Raw genomic sequence first — 13,794 nt, 5'->3', positions numbered from 1 at the left:
ATATTCCTACTTTTCCACCGTGTTCCAAAAAGTAAATTTTATATAAAATTGTGTGTCATTATAGGTGGGTAATTATCAAGGACTGTAATTATTGTAAGTCAATACTAGCAGGGGGAGTCCAGTATATAAATAAACAATAGTCTCAAGATTCAAGCTTACTTAATAGCCATAATGAACATGTTACAAATGAGGAATTTGTCTTTGTGCAGTATGCAGTGCAGCAATACAAAGTATCAGGTAGACAGAAAGGCAATTTTCAAATTAATTTGCATTAAAGTGCAAAGTAACAGACCTTGAAAGTGACATAGTGGAGTCCATGTAAAGATCAGGATCAGAGAGTTCAAGCATGAGTCTGTGGATGAGTGAAGTCCCAGCCTCAACTAAACTTGAGGTAGGCTGGCATGGAGTAGTTGAAGAGCAGGAAGTTCATGCGGTAGAGGTTGTACAGATTATTCTGGTAGAAGGGGCTGATGTTGTGGAAGAACTGGACTGCCATGTCGCCCGTAGTCCTGGTGCTCTTGGAGGAGGCCGGGAAGGCGACCTGCCCCTCCACCCCGGTCAGCTGCAGCACGTAGCGGGAGTCCTGCTCCAGCGTCTCATACTTGCCCACCACGTTGTAGTGGATGAGGCAGGGGTGGCACAGCGAGTGCACCCGCTCCCAGTGCTCGTTGAAGGGCTCATCTCGCTGGGTGGCCGGGTCCACAAGGTAGTACACAAACTCCTCAAAGGAGACGTCGTCGCCCCGCTCCAAAGCCTCCGACCAGGGGTCCGGTCGGTGGCGCCGGACTATCTTCGTGCCGTATCGTTTATGAAACGCCGTGTTGTAGCTGCGCGTTAACTTGTTGCGGTACGCAGACACCAGCCGCTCAAAGGGCTCGCGCACAAAGACGAACTTCAGGTAGGAGCGCAGGCTCCGACAGCGTGCGCAGGTTCCCCGGCACGTGGGCCTCATTGGCGGGAATGGCCAGCGGATCCTGGTGGGGCCCGGCGACGCCCGTCAGGACCATGAGCACTCTCTTCCAGTTGGTGCAGGCCACCTTGGGCACGTAGCAGTACAGCATGCCATGCTGCTCGTCCACGATGACGTGCTTCAGGTCCTCGGGGATGAGGACTCGGCGTTTGCGGGTGTAGGAGCAGCAGGCCTCCTCTGACAGCTCGCGTCGGCCCTGGTCAATCGCCTGCACCGCTGATTCAACCTACAAACAAACAAAAACAGAAAAGATGAAGAATCATCAAAGATCATGAATGAATGATCAACCCTAAAATAACAACTAGTGCACTTGTGGTCAATATTTGGACCACTTCAATGTTTTTACTTCCAAGAGATTCAAAACGGCACTTCACAAGAGTCAGAACTAACCTTAATGCATAAGTTAACCCAAAAATGACCCCTATGCCAGTGGAAGTAGCATAGTATTTTAGTCCACAAAGATTTGTGGAGTTCATCAGGGAAACAGAGTTACAGCATTATCCGGTAGCACCATGCCCTTCTCCCCAATATACTATATTCACAGGTGTGTGTGTGTGTGTGTGTGTGTGTGACTGACCGTACGAATTGAAGTGCTGCTGATAGCACTGATCAACAAAAACTGCTTGAAAGATATTATGGCGTGTTGTTTTCTAATGCAATCTCAGCACGGAAGGAGACATGATAAAGCAGCTTTGTGTGAGTATTTAAAATGCCTACTGATGATGTAATCAGTGATATAATGAGGCACACAAACACATACACATGGAGGCATTGTGACATCACTGATGCAATAATATTTAGTGAGAGCAACACACACACACGGGCGTGCCAATAGGGCAGGCGAGGCCAAGCTAAATAATAATTTTCCATAAGAATATTTATAAAAAAATAAAATAGAAACCTTACCTTTAAAACTATCTACGAGGTCTTGAAGTTGCCACTCCGCCAATGTGTCTCTGACAAAGCTGTCCATTGACCCAACCTGAAACAAACAAAGGGAGCTACTTATTTAAAATAAAATAGCTATTTGAATGCTCTTTATGATGCTGCTAGGATGGATTTTTAAGCTGATACATATAACAGACAAATATCTGCTTCTCTTGTCCGATAAGCGATAATAATTTCACATTTTTTTTATGCAGCTGCTGGACTCATGGCTCATATCAAGCCTGTTTGGTCCAAAATAGAGCTTGCATCAGTGTGGGGATAAGGAAATAAAATAATACAAACGATTTACAGACTAACAGTCACAGACTGTAACGGTCTGTAACGTTAGTTTTGATCTCATCTTACATGGCCGTGCACGCAAACAGAAGAATATGCACGCAGTAAATTAACGTGAGCAGCAACACACTAACAATGGTCTGTACTCTGTAACGTTAGTTTAATCAATAAGCCGCGAAAGCAAACGGAATTATGTACGTTAACGTTAAACGGCCGAATAACACCGTTAAATGGTGTATTGATATATCCAGAATGAGCACAAAATAGATGTTTGCAACCGATGCCTTTTTACGTTTTACTCCAAGAAACGTGGAAGGTTTTTAACAAGATGTAGATGGCCCATGCATTTCTTCACAGCTGTCTACACGTCATTTAACTATTAGCCATCTAACTTGTTGTTATCTGCCTAACCAGCGAAATGGCTAATGGTAAGATCGCAGCAGAGCACAATAGGATTCACAAATATAGCGTTAAATATTCTTACCGATCTGCTTTTCAAAGAGCCCCGAAGTTTTCAGTGTCCTTTGTTGTCGTGCACGTCTTGTTTTTCTTGTGATGAAGTTGCAAGAAGGCAGCGGATGATCGCCACCAACCGGTCTGTTATTGTCCGTATATCGCTTTTATAATCAGTCCTGTGTTTTGTAGATAGGTGAAGACAAGTCATGGTTTAAAACGACTTTTTCAAAGATTGTTGCTATCACTCTGGGCGCATGTTTGCTTCCTGAAATCCCATTCATAAAATGGCGCCAGGACACACTAGCCTCAATGGCCTGGACGCAGACACAACGTCACACTACGGCAACGCAAAAGTGCCAAAATTCTTCACTTCCCATCGTCACTCTCACCCCCCCCCCCCCCTCCCCCTCCCTCCCAATCCCTCCCAATAATCTTTATTTCAAACTGTTCATTACACACACAAAACAACATCAGACAAATGGATACAGATGAGACATGGGGGGGGGGGGGATATATAGACTGCAGACCTGACCAGTGTAATAAAGTAGAGAGAGAGAGAGAGAGAGAGAGAGAGAGAGAGAGAGAGAGAGAGAGAGAGAGAGAGAGAGAGAGAGAGAGAGAGAGAGAGCCATCATCCTGCATCTGGCTGAAAAATATAACACTGCATACCCAGTGAATAAATGACCCACATTTATTCTTCTTGGACATCTACCTATTATTATTTGCACTATATTTATTTATTTATTTATATTCCAGGGACAAAACAATTGTTCCACAGGTTAAATTAGGCTACAACTGGGTAGACACAGCCCTGTTGTGGGCTCACAGGAGAAGTGTAGGTTAGAGCTGACCAAATGTATGGTATGCACTATAAGCAGAGGTTCTCAAAGTGGGGTCCAGGGACCCCCAGGGGTCCTTGAGGGGCTTCCAGGGGCCCCCAGCAAAAAAATCATTTTTACAATAATTCCAATGATAAGTAACACAATGACAGAATGCATGTACGTCCAAGTATGCACACGACATGTGCACCTATGTGCAGTGAATATGCCACTGTCTCTGACTTGTCTTATCGCTCTACTGCCTTATTGCTTGTTGTGTCTTTTGTTGTTTTTGCACTCATATGCCCCGTTATATTTGTACTATGTTGTAAACGGAGTTCACAGCACAAGAATTTCACACGTGATACTTGTACTACGGAGTGACAATAAAAATCTTGAATCTTGAATGTATTTTGATCATGGGTTTCATACACTTTATGTAATAAAACAGTGAAACGTGTGACGACCACACAGTGGGAGGGTTGTCACAAAAGCTATCAGTTGGGAGACCCTGGGACAAAATCTTATCAAATGAGGCTCCGTCTAATTTGTGTCAGTTTAGGGGTCCTTGACCTGAAAAAGTTTGAGAACCACTGCACTTATAAGCTATACACCACTTTGCTTGGTCATTGCAAACAGTGTGCGAACTATACTGTGACTTTCGGGGGACGTGCGCGCGACCCGGTGCGGACAGCTGCTTGCGCGTGCCTCAGAAAGGACTGCCTCCCTTCAACGTTCACAGTCTGATTCAGGCAGCAGCACATCCGATACAGGCTACAGTATCACATAAGCAGTAGCCGGGTAGCCCAATGACCAGACCACATCCACCACGCTCTAAAAAGCAAAAACCACAGTAAGATCTCTATTCTATAGTTTATCAGCACGCTCAAAGACACGGATACAGCTCTTGTCGTGTTCCACTTTTCTCTCCAAGAGAGAAAAGCGCGCTGCGCACACAGAGGGAGGGAGGGTGAGAGAGCACAGAAAGGCGAAACGGGCGCACTGCTCTCCATATACACTGCATCCACAAGAACATGATATCTCTGCCCAACACTTTTATCCACTCCATAACGCACATGTCCCACTCACTGTGAAGTTCCTGACGCATTCCATCTCACAAACAGTCCTCCATATGCGGGAGGACTCGGAGGTATTCCAGCTTCACGTCGTCGTCACTTTTATCACATCTGCGTTTGAAGTAGAAGCGACTTGTTGCTGTTCAACTGACGGCTGCTTCCATTTCTTGGTGAATGTAAAGTTTGTCAAACTGCCTTGTTTTCTTTTTGACATCTTGCTGTTGTTTTAAATCTGACCTGCCCGCGTGAGTGACGTTTGATTTGCACCTGCACCGCCACGCTTCGATGTGGTGATGATAAGAATAACATGCATGTCGGTATAGGGGCTTACAGTGAATTTGACAGTGATTGAGCACACTCTGAATCATACGATTAAAATAGTGTAATTTTAGGCATTATTCACTATGAAGGTACAGAAAAAGAAATAGAAAATACATGGGGTAATATATATTAGTCAATAATTTAGAGACCCCCCCCAAATTTCATGTCATGTTTTCAGGGGGTCTACTATTTCTTTAAGGGGAGCCAAAGCCCCCCCCAGCTCCCCCGTAGTTCGCACCCTGATTGCAAAACCATTCAAAGTCCAACATCCATCCAGTTGTATTTTAATTTGCTCTGGTTTACGACTCAGGCATGAACTATTCAAGGAGGTGAATTTATAAGCTATTGACTTGATTTCTGGTATTCAAAGAACATTCCAACACAGGTGATTAGAAATGTTTGTCCACTATCCTAATGTGAGGTGTCTTTAGTCCATTCATAATCACAAGAGAGAGCAAATAACATTTCACTCGGACATGAACAAATAAATAAATAAATAAATAAATAAATAAATAAATAAATAAATAAATAAATAAATAAATAAATAAATAAATAAATAAATAAATGTTTTTTAATTCAAAGACTGTAAATATAAAAATTCGAGAGAACAACAGAAATAAAAAGTAAATGAGAGAAAAAGAGACAGAGTATTGCAGGGACAAAACAATTAGGCTACTACAGAGGTTAAATAGGCTACAATAAACTTCTCAAATACAATGTATAATCTTTGGGCATTTGTGTTTTTCATCCATTTAGTGATTTGGAAAATCTTGCTAAGTTCATTTTTGAATGCTGTGAAGGTATTTTTGCCTTTGTCTAGCATAATAAAAACAGAAATCCATTAAATAGTCTCTTTCAAACAAAATAGAACAGAACTTAGCCCATCGTTTCAAATTAGAGCTATAGTTTCATAATGCTTATGAATGCAGTTTAATGGACGGGGTGGGCCTATCTGCCGACGGCCAGACACCAGCGCCCCTCCAGCGCTGATGTGGTACTTAGAGAGGGAAAATTCTTGGCGGCTTGCCGATGGCCTGCCGCTGCTAGCCCTCCAGCGGCATTCCGCCAGAGTGAAGGTAGCGGCGTTCCTCCAGTGGGCCGCTGGATGGCCGCTGAAGGAATGCCACCGCCGCTCTGCCGCTCAAAATGCGATTGCGGGCCACCAGAGGCAGCGGCAGATTGCTAGCTGGGTTGTTACTAAAACCAATTCTGAAGTACAATTTCACTAACTCATCTATGCACGGCATTTTGCAGAGACAGTCATATGCGCACTAACACGATTGAATATAGGCTATCATCATTTCGTCTTTCACGAAATGGTATTTCAACTTTATTCACGAAATGTTTCTACTTTATTCTCAACATTTCGTCTTTATTCTTGAAAAAAAAAAAAAAAAAAAAACTTGCTCCTTGGATTTTTTTTCTTCTTCTGCCTGGTGCTTAAATGTCGACTTTATTCACGAAATTTCGACTTTATTCTTGAAAAAAAAAAAAAAAAAACTTGCTCCTTAGATTTTTTTTTTCTTCTGCCTGGTGCTTAAATGTCGACTTTATTCACGAAATGTCGACTTTATTCACGAAATGTCGACTTTATTCACGACATTTCGACTTTATTCACGACATTTCAACTTTTTTCTCAAAATGATTTTTTTATTTTATTTTGGAAACTAAAAAAGAAAATCCTCCTGTAATTTTTATTTTTCATCATGCATGGCCCTAAAACTCCGTCGTAAAAACCTGATATGAATAGATTGAGAAATAAGTTGTACTGAAAAAAAACCTAACTGAACTAAACTGAAACCTGATTTGAATAGGAGAAATTAGTTGTACTGAAAAACAACTAACTGTCATAAACCTGATTTGAATAGATGGAGAAATTAGTTATACTGAAAAACTATAACTGAACACCAAAGTACCCTAATGAAAATCAAAAATGTCTTTATGTTGCTACAAGGATGTCTGAGCTTCACTGTGCATAATGATGGCTGTGCAGATTTTGACACTAGAATGGTGTTACCACTGCTGATAGTGGAAAGTTGTATTCAGTGAGTGATTGTTCTTTAGTAATTATGTTCTAGATAGCCAGGTTGTTTTGGATTTTGTTTATGAAGCAGAAGGAGGGGAAGTCATTTTAAGGATGTAAGGATTTGAACAAGAGTCCAATTTCATGGAAGGCCTTTTTTGTTTGAGATGCAGTTTCTCATCCTTCCTCTCACCGATTCACAATTTCACAACCTTAGACAGGATGTGCATCAGGGCATTCAATTCCTGAAATGTAACCTTTTCTAGTTGTATAAATATGTTTGCACGTTAAATAAATACTGTGACGACAAGTTACTGACATGGTGGTGAATGTGAAGTTGTTTAAAGGGGACCTACTATGCCTTTTACCTATTTCAATTATTTATATATTGTGTTATGATGTCAGATATCTATGGCTAAACATAGTCAAAGTTCCAAAACTTGAGGTTAACATGCAGAAATGCTGCCTTTAAGTCAAAAGCCCTCACAGAAGGTGATTAACAGCTGAGCTGAAGGAGAAATTAGTTCTACTGAAAAACAACTAAAACTAAAATGGAAGAACTGCAGTGTGTTAGGGAGTACACATACTGTGACAGAGGACTAAAGAGAGGATTTACTGTCTTAGGAAACCAGAAAATTTCACTTTTGAATAGCTGAAATCAGAGAATTAGGACATTTTCCTTAAAGAAATGTCTCTAAATGATTAATAGATCATCAAAGTAGGCAATTAATTTAATATTTGGCAATTCATCTATGAATTGACTAATCGTTGCAGCTCTTTATAAGTTTTTATAAAATGTATTTTCATGTATTTTCAAAATACAAAATACGTATTTGTATCTCAAATACATTTTCAGACAGGTATTTTGTATTTGTATTGTGATACATTTTTTGAGCAAGTATTTGTAATTTGTATCAAAATACTTTATGATGTATTTTCGCCCATCTCTGCGTACAACTGTGCGCCATCGGCTCATACTACATCACAGTTGCTGATGACATCACAATTGCCCAAGTGACATCACTGATGACCAGTGAGGGAATTTCATCATTTTAGGGGAAGGCCATCTGGCCTTCGGCATCACAATATTTTTTAGGGCACAAGGCCACATGCCAGGGCACAAAAGCAATTGCTCCATTGACATCATGAAGAGCGACCTTTTCTGAAATGTGTGTTAAAATGATTCAATTACATATCCTTTGCATAGGGCAGGCTACATTAAACTGAGACCACTGTCACTTTTAAAGCAACTGACAGTAGCAGGCTGGTAGCAGGGCACTGCCAAGGTGGCCTTAGGGATCTCAGGGCATCACAGCCAGAGGGAGGGGCTTAAGTATTATGGAAAGTAACTGTAAGGTAAATTAGGCATACTGTGAGACTGGAGGATTTACGTGTGGATACTTGATGGCCAAGACACACTTGGTAAACGGGTCTTGATAACTAGGAATGCTGTAGCACTTGATAGCTGAGTCTGCAAGGTTCAAAGATGAGAACTGTTACAGAAGGTTGCCATGAGATGAAGCTATGGACAACTGCAGAGGACTAGCAGAGTAGTGATGTAGTCATGACATCATCTAACAGTTCGTATTCATGAGGAGATGTAGGAATGACATCACCTAACATAAATGGAATAATGCAACTGTTGGAATGTATGTTTAAATATTATGGAAAGTAACTGTATGGTAAATGGAATAATGTACATCACTGATGATACGTCCCAGTTGCATCCATGTGATGTTTTTTCTATATAGTTAGCCTGGCCTAGCCAGTGACTTCTAGGAATAGACTACGTGACAACCAGGAATAGATTGGTGACCACTGGAGAGACAGTTGACAGCCGGAATGTAGACGGCACCCGGGAGCAGTATGGGATAACGCCCCAGCCTGTGTCTTCCGTGAGGAAGAAGCCCAACAAATCCACGAGAGGCCTTTTAGGAGGGCCATTCAAGCCGCAAGTGGAGCCTGCAGTACCACCACGGCCCAAGAAACATCATACCGGAATGAAATGTTGGGAGCGGGGGAGTCTGGTGCAACGCACAGGTCCTGGACCTGGTGAGACGTAGGAGGAGCCCGGACAGGAGTCAACCCACAGAGCCCAGTCCCTCCATGTGCCAGAGCCTCCCGGTCCCGGCAGAGTAGTTCCGGAGCAGCGGATTGAGTGGCCCTGTCTTTCCCTAAGAAGGCTGACCGTGGGTAGCTACTGGGACGTAAGTCGGGGCTTGATCAACCCCGGATGGGTCACCTGGGCGAGGGTGTATGATGTTGCAGTACCCGAAACATCCTATGACCCCAGGGTACATCACTGATGATACGTCCCAGTTGCATGTGATGTTTTTTATAAATATATATGTTCGAGTGTATGTTTAAGTATTATGGAAAGTAACTGCTCTCGCCTCTCTCACATTCCCCCTGCTCTCCTTCCCCTGCACCCTCCCACCTCTCCTTCTCTGTTCTCTCCTCCTCTCTGTCCTATCCCCTCTCTCACATTCCCCCTGCTCTCCTTCCCCTGCACCCTCCCACCTCTCCTTCTCTGCCTCTCTCTGTCCTCTCCCCTCTCTCACATTCCCCCTGCTCTCCTTCCCCTGCACCCTCCCACCTCTCCTTCTCTGTTCTCTCCTCCTCCACATTTCCCATCTTCTCCCCACCCTCGCCCTAATCCGGGCCCGTAGCCTACTCCCTCCCCCAACCCTAGACCCTACCTCTACCCTGGCCCTCCCACCTCTCCTTCTCTGCCTCTCTCTGTCCTCTCCCCTCTCTCACATTCCCCCTGCTCTCCTTCCCCTGCACCCTCCCACCTCTCCTTCTCTGTTCCCTCCTCCTCCACATTTCCCATTTTCTCCCCACCTCCTCCCTCTCACATTCCCCCTGCTCTCCCTCCCCTGCACCCTCCCACCTCTCCTTCTCTGTTCTCTCCTCCTCTCTGTCCTCTCCCCTCTCTCACATTCCCCCTGCTCTCCTTCCCCTGCACCCTCCCACCTCTCCTTCTCTGTTCTCTCCTCCTCTCTGTCCTCTCCCCTCTCTTACATTCCCCCTGCTCTCCTTCCCCTGCACCCTCCCACCTCTCCTTCTCTGTTCTCTCCTCCTCTCTGTCCTCTCCCCTCTCTCACATTCCCCCTGCTCTCCCTCCCCTGCACCCTCCCATCTCTCCTTCTCTGTTCCCTCCTCCTCCACATTTCCCATTTCCTCCCCACCTCCTCCCTCTCACATTCCCCCTGCTCTGCCTCCCCTGTACCCTCCCACCTCTCCTTCTCTGTTCTCTCCTCCTCTCTGTCCCCTCCCCTCTCTCACATTCCCCCTGCTCTTCTTCCCCTGCACCCTCCCACCTCTCCTTCTCTGTTCTCTCCTCCTCTCTGTCCTGTCCTCCCTCTCACATTCCCCCTGCTCTCCCTCCCCTGCACCCTCCCACCTCTCCTTCTCTGTTCTCTCCTCCTCCACATTTCCCATTTCTCCCCACCCTCGCCCTAATCCGGGCCCGTATCCTACTCCCTCCCCTCCCCCAACCCTAGACCCTACCTCTACCCTGGCTCTCCCTCCCCTGCACCCTCATCTCTCCTCCTCTGTTCTCTCCTCCTCCAGATTTCCTATTTTCTCCCCACCTCCCCCCTCTCCTCCCTCACATCCCCCCGCTCTCCCTCCCTCCTCCACTCTCCTGCTTTCTCCTCTTCCCGGTGTTCTTCCTCTTCCCCCCTTCCCCCACTACTCCAAAGCATAGTACACATTTTACTCCAAAGCATGGCACCCACTCTATCCCCTCCAATATTCCGCCACTATTTAAAGCATGGCATAGCATGGCAATATTCCGCCACTATTTAAAGCATGGCACCCATGCTCTTAGTATTTCGCCACTATTCAAAGCATGGCACCCACTCTTCCCTAAAGCAAGGCACCCATAAGCTCTATATGTGAACATGTGCTTATTTGGCAAAAGGACTCACTACTAAAGGCTTGCAGCCAATTAAATTAGGCATAGTTTGGTTGCTTAGAAATTGACATATGTCCGTTTGCAAGATGTGCGTCTATATTTCTCATTCTCTCCCCACCTCCTCCCTCCCCCTGCTCTCTTCTCCCCCACCCCCCCCCCTTCCCCTCTCCTGCTCTCTCCTCTTGCTCCTTCCCCACCTCCTATACCCTCCAACATCTCCCATTCCCTCCCCACCCCATCACTCTCTCACATTCCCCCTGCTCTTCCCCCTTCTCCTGCTCTCTCCTCTGCTCTCTCTTCATTTCTATATTTTCTATATTATCAATTGTTCAAATGTTATCTTTATTCTGTATATTCTTGTTACTGTTGTGTCAGCTAGAATCAGCTAGACATACTTTCTGTGAAGCCCTCTGAGACATGCTTGTGTATTAGGGCTATATAAATAAACTTGACTTGACTTAACTGTATGGTAAATGGAATAATGTAACTGTTGGAATGTTAAGTATTATGGAAAGTAACGGTAAGGTAAATGACATAATGTAACTGTTGGAATGTTAATTATTATGGAAAGTAACTGTATGGTAAATGACAATGTAACTGTTGGAATGTTAAGTATTATGGAAAGTAAGGGTAAGGTAAATTACATAATGTAACTGTTGGAATGTTAATTATTATGGAAAGTAACGGTAAGATAAATGACATAATGTAACTGTTGGAATGTTAATTATTATGGAAAGTAACGGTAAGGTAAATGACATAATGTAACTGTTGGAATGTTAATTATTATGGAAAGTAACTGTATGGTAAATGACAATGTAACTGTTGGAATGTTAAGTATTATGGAAAGTAACGGTAAGGTAAATTACATAATGTAACTGTTGGAATGTTAATTATTATGGAAAGTAACGGTAAGGTAAATTACATAATGTAACTGTTGGAATGTTAATTATTATGGAAAGTAACTGTATGGTAAATGGAATAATGTACTGTTGGAATGTATGTTTAAGTATTATGCAAAGCAAACCAACACATTGCTAAGAAGATGGCCAGCCTCTACACTGCACTTTACATTGTGCACCACCAAGACGGATTTGGAGGGAAATATCCTGCATTGCTTTTCAGAACAAAGGTAAAAGGGCTAATAGCTACATTATTGCTGTAATTTTTCATTACTCCAAAAGACAAAGACCTACTTCAGTGTGAAGATGAGGAGGGGAAAAAGAAGCAGCAGAAAACCAAATGTAGGAGCGTTCACAGTACAGTACAGTATACAGTATGTGTCTTCTAACATCATCCCATTGATTAGGTATGGCTATGATTTGAATTGGAGTTTGGACACCTGTGTCAGTTACCAGTAAATCCAATAATGGGCACTGTAGTGACTATCCTGGGTCCAACATTTAGTCACTCAGCTGGGTGTAGGAGAGGTCTTTTTGACGCGCTTCAAAACATTGATGTCCAGGCGGTGTTTACAGTTTGGGTGAGAGGTTCCCATTTAATGATGTTTACAGGCAGCAAAACTATTCTGTTAACAATTAATAATACAGTAACTTGAATCTATTGCAATGATCCTGATAAGCGGTAAAAACCTGTGTGATCTCCCCATCACCCAAGCATGATTGCAAACCTGTGACACCTGTGCAATATAGACTTCACCAGCTCACCTGTCCACACTGCCACCCAGTGGAAAACTTAAAGTAGGCTAAAACTAGAAACAGACAGTGACATGAATGGCTCTTACACCGGCCCCTAATTGTGCACGCAGGCACAATTACATTAAACAGATCTGTTTCTTTTCTTTCTTCTGAGTGAGATGTTACCAACAAATGAGTCAATGTTGGGTCATGATCTTTGCCTCTTAATGCAGAAAGCGCTTGGATATATGGGCTACTCCAACTTAATGTCTTTGTCGTTGTTGATGTCATAGACTTCATACTCAGTCCACTCCCTTTGTGTTTTGTCCCTTTTAGATTGATCCTTCTCCTTGTGTTTGTGCTTCACTTTATGCCACTGCAACACCTTGCCATCTGGGTCTGTTTTTGAGACTGTACTGTCTGCATTGGCATTCATGTAGATGTCAGAATTCCTCTCATCCAATGTGTTGCTGTGGTCATTGTTGTTTTTCCTTTTGTTCGCTAGCATTCCCCTCAGTTGTGTTACTGAAAGAGAACTGCCATTTGACCATTCAGGAGATGAGACGGCCTTCCAGCCATCCGTCCACTGCTGTTCCACAAATGAAGGTGCTTGTTTCTGAAAGTTCAAGTTGTCATGGGAGGAGGATGCATTGAAGCCAGTGGATTCTGTCCAGCCACTGCAGAAGAATCCTTCATATCATTTGAGTCCTTACCATCCTCACTCTCCATGTCTCCACAATCAGAGTCAGACATACAGCACTTGTCCTTGACTTTTCCAAACCAGACTTCCTTAGTGACATTCGTTTTACTCTCATCATTCTGTTTGAAGCTCAGAGTGCCAGAGTCCCCAGGCTTGGCACTTGAGTCCGTACAGAAGTCTTTCTTCCAACGATGCTTATCATCCATAGAGGGAATGTGTCCTTCCTCTTCCTTGTAAGTCCTTTTCCTTTCAAACTTTCTTTTGAGACTTTGAATGTACTGTTCGTCTATGCACCAGTTGTTTGACATGTTGATTTCATCCACTTTAAGGGGTAAGTCCAACAGCCCCTCCAGTCTGGTGATGGATATCTTATTAGCATATATGGTTGAGCAGCTTCTCTGACAACAACCACTATTGCCCCTCAAAGGACCGTTGACGACCCACCCCAATAGGGTCCTCACGGCATAAGGTCCATCGCCTTGGCTGTGGATTATTTCCCATGGTTCCATAAGTTTTGGCACATTTGTCCCAATCAAAATTTCCACATCAGCGTCCAATTCTGGGATCCTAATATTTTTCAAATATTCCCATCTTGCAATATCTCACTGAGTAGGTATGTTGTACTTTGAAACAGGGATTGTTTCCTGCGT

The 13,794-nt window shown here is 43.7% G+C and overlaps 1 pseudogene across 1 annotated transcript; it reads right to left on the bottom strand.

Annotated features, from left to right (window-relative positions):
• Positions 1 to 376: 376 nt before the first annotated feature.
• On the bottom strand, positions 377 to 13,350 carry LOC310771436 (carbohydrate sulfotransferase 11 pseudogene; annotated as a pseudogene). The gene is made up of 3 exons: positions 13,158 to 13,350; positions 8,280 to 8,359; positions 377 to 1,196 (listed from the first exon to the last, which is right to left on the bottom strand). The product of its transcript is annotated as a carbohydrate sulfotransferase 11 pseudogene (transcript).
• Positions 13,351 to 13,794: the final 444 nt, after the last annotated feature.

This window comes from Poromitra crassiceps (genome assembly GCF_964638095.1).
Source record: "Poromitra crassiceps genome assembly, chromosome: 2".
In the NCBI taxonomy this organism is placed as follows: domain Eukaryota; kingdom Metazoa; phylum Chordata; class Actinopteri; order Beryciformes; family Melamphaidae; genus Poromitra; species Poromitra crassiceps.
This window is presented reverse-complemented; position numbering and strand designations above follow the sequence as displayed.